Genomic DNA, 4,022 nt, shown 5'->3' on the forward strand with positions numbered 1-4,022 from the left:
AGTGAGGTGAGGATGTTGGAAGATTATCACCACACCTCATCCCAGACTCATCCCAAAAGTACTGAATGGAGCACCATCATTCCAGAGCACACAGTTTACTACTACCCTGCTAGCCCACATCTGGCACTAGGCATGTTGCCAACAGTTTCATGAGAAATGGTTTAATTTTGTGGACAAAATTTCTAGTGTGTGTGTGTGTGTGTGTGTATTTGCATGTATGTATCAGCAATGGGTGTCATTTAAAATAGCCGAAGGCACTGTACACACATGCACTTAACCACATGCAAAACACTCTGGCACACTTTAACACAAAGTCACAGCTGCCATGTTAGTCATCATCAACTGTACTACTCGTTAGTGTCTAAGCTTTAGTGTGCCTGCATTACTGTGTGTGTGTGTGTGTGTGTGTGTGTGTGTGTGTGTGTGTGTGTGTGCGCGTTGAGTGGCACATGATTTCCTTGAAATGATGTCAGAGAACTGCACTAATACCAAGCACAAGTAAAATTTCACTACAGCTTTAAATGCATTAAGTTTCTAAATAATTCTTCTCTTAAACATACAGTTCTAGATACTCATAAAGAATATATACCTTTATATAAATGCATATACATTTTTCTTTATTTAAAAACGTTTAAACACACAATACTCATGATTTAGTGCTTCAGGCTTACATAGGTTTAGGGCCTGAGCTTTTAAAGGTATGTTATTGGCAATTTTTAAGATTAGACATAATGTATATATATATTTATTTTTTTATTTATTTCAAAATTTCTCCCAGTTTTCTCTTCATTTTATCTGGCCGATTGTCCCATCCATTCAGATCTGACTCAGCTGTATATCCCCAATCACTGGTGATGCCACAACACCAGGAGGGTGAGGACTAGAACATGCCTCTTCTGTCACAAATGCCTTGTGCTGATCAACATCACTCTTTGGAGTGAAGAGGGGAGAGAGCACCATCTACCCACCCAAAGAGAGCAAGGCCAATTGTGCTACTGTATTATTTTAACCTTGCTGGTTATGCTGGTGGAACAGTTCAGGCATCCTTTTGGTCATGCTGATCATGCTGGACAGCAGTGGCCTGCACAGACATTTTGGGGGGGCAAGTGCTCAGGGGGGGAAAAAGGGCACTTTTTAGCGCACGTGGAACACTTCTTTATAAAAAGTGGAGTTATGTATCCATAACTAAGTTTTGGGAGTGATCCACGCCCTCACTCCTCCCACTTCCTTCCCTATTTAAATCGTCACTTCCTCTCTACATGCTCGTTGAACAACCTCGCAGTTGAATGACCCCGCGATTGAACAGCCTCGCAGTTGATCAACCTAGCCCGCCCTGGCTCCTCGGCCCGCCCTGGCTCCTCGGCCCGCCCTGGCTGCTACCGAAAGTTTCCCTCCGGACTTCTTTCTCTCTCTCACCTCTGCCGCTCCCGGCACTGGTGCCCACGCCGCTCCCGCGGCCCGTTTTTTTCCTGTTTTCCCTTCTAACCTGTGTTCTTCCGCCGGGCCCGCTGGTGGGCCGTGGCTCCGCCTCCCTGCAGTCTCGTAGGGCGGTGCTCAAGCCTGGCCACTCCTCCTCCTCTCTCTCTCTCTCTCTCTCTCTCCTATTCCTCTGTCTGTCCTCCCTACTGTCTCCCATTGCCACCATCTTCCCACTCCATCTTCCCACTCCATCGCCGCCCGTCTTCCCGCTCCGTCTTCCCACTCCATCGGCCCCCATCTTTACAGCGAAGCTGCCCCGAACTCCACCCCAAATACTCTGAGTTCGCTCCCCCTCTTTTCTTATTCTCTGCCCAGTCAAGGGCGTGGGTCAATACTAGCAAAACATTATCTATCATTGATTTGGGCTAGAGCGGCAAGTTTATCTGGTGACCAGTCGGCTAAAGATGCTTAGTAGTTTGGTGCTGTATGAGACATTTTGCTGCACAACAAAATAATTTCACGTTGGGCTTAGAGGGCAAACGGTAGGATTTTACTTGATGTGTATGTTACCTGGCTGGTGGGACACAGGGGAGAAGAAGCTTATCTGTTGCCGTGCGTGCTGTGCTGAGGACTCGCTGAACTGAACTGCTGCTGCAGCGCATCTAGTGTGCCTTGCGCGCGACCGCGCGGGGTCAAGTGACAGAGGAAGAGAGAGAGGTCGGGTGTGTGCGAGCTGATTTCAGGGCATTCTGTTTTCACTCGTTTTTAATCGCTCAGGTTTTCAAAAGATCATTTCACACCGGGCTCAGTAAAATCGTAATAATAATATAAAAAAAAACGAAGTTTCAAAAGGGCACTTTGGTTGATAAAGGGCAGAGTTGTGATGTCTATGTCTGCATGCCTCTGTTGGACAGTCAGATTGGTGATGGTCATACTGGTTGTTTAGCTTGGTCAGGATGATCAGGACGATCATGCTTGTAGACCAGCTAAACCATCAAACCAAAAAACATAAACATCCCCAATGCTGGTCTAGATTTATGTTGGTCAACCCACATAACCACTTTGACCAGCGTAATCTACTCTGTTGCTATGCTGTTTTGGTGAGATGAATTTCATGATACGCTCATGATAACTGCGTAAAAGGTTCAGAACAGGAAAAGCGAAAAAAAGAAGAACTCCACAAATACACTGTGGGAACAGCAGTCAGGTAAACCTGTCGTCGTTCTTCTCAAGGTTGGATTTATAGCCACAAGAGGATATTAAGAAGTGCGCCACAGCTCTCCACAACCTTAAAAGCTTCACAGTGCCACAGTAAACAATCATGAACCAAACTCTGAGCAAAAATGTGAAAAATCAGCACATACTGATAGTTTACACCAGCTAGTACTCGTTCAAACAACCCTAAATATACTAAAACACTCAGATCTGACAGATTCTTACTTTTTATTCCACCTTAAACATGTAAATAATTACTTTCAAGTCCTAGATTTAGTTCTTTGACACTTCAGTTCCACCTTAAATTCTGCCGCTATATTAACATAGTTAAAATCTGGCTTAAATTACCTTTTCTTGTTACACCTTAATACAGTAAAGCAGTTACATAGGCCTGTACTAAACTGCTGCAAGCTTCAGAATAAACATCTGTGCTGGCTTTTTTCTTCTATTCCACCTTTAGTGCCGCAACTGGGGGCACTGAGTGTTCCAGTGGTCCAAAGCCCTAAATCGTAGATCAGCACAGCAGTGCCAATATTACACATTATAGAACTTCAATTATATTATTGCGATTATACCACAGTTCCATTATCGCTGTTTATTGTTTATTTGAGTTAAAGAGGACGAGAAAAGACAATCTGTTTGGTTTTAAAAACTTAGCGAGTTAAAATGGTTCCATTGCTGCTCTGTTTGTAGCTGCACTGTTAGGTTGGTAAGCGCTGTTTAGTTGCTTGGTTAGCTGTATGTGGTGGAGTAATACATGGAGGGCTTCAGTTAGAGTGCATTACTGGCTGATAACGGAACTCATACAATTGTTTGTCTCTCGGCCAATCACATTGCAGGGTTGGAACTAACTGTGGTATAACATACGAAATTTTGTGCATCATACACTATAACCAGGTGGGGGCTTTTAGCTTGAGGTCTCTAAATGCCTTGAAAAGATCCTGTGCATACTCTTTAAAACACAATGTTATATTGGCTCTATACAGGGCCAATAGAGCCAGAAGCCAAAGGCTATATACAGTATAAATACAGATGATATGTATATACAGTATAGACAATTCTTTATAGCAAAGGAACATGTAAAATATTATATATTAACATCCATATTTTCATATTTTCAATGCTGTAAATCTCCATTAACTGGTTCTACATGTGACATGTTGCTGTGTTGAATGTGAATTCTTGCTTTTGTGTTTAGGTGCATGTTTCAGTATTCATTCCAGGAAGAACAATGAGAGGGGAAAGAAGCACCTGATACTGGCCTCATGTATAAGGAAGGTGTGTGTGTGTGTGTGTGTGTGTGTGTGTGTGTGTGTGTGTGTGTGTGTGAGCATATGAGCATTTTCTGTCTTCAGCTTCCTTGCTGGTGTATGATGTGAGCACACATT

The sequence above is a fragment of the Astyanax mexicanus genome, chromosome 1 (assembly GCF_023375975.1).
Source record: "Astyanax mexicanus isolate ESR-SI-001 chromosome 1, AstMex3_surface, whole genome shotgun sequence".
NCBI classification, from domain to species: domain Eukaryota; kingdom Metazoa; phylum Chordata; class Actinopteri; order Characiformes; family Acestrorhamphidae; genus Astyanax; species Astyanax mexicanus.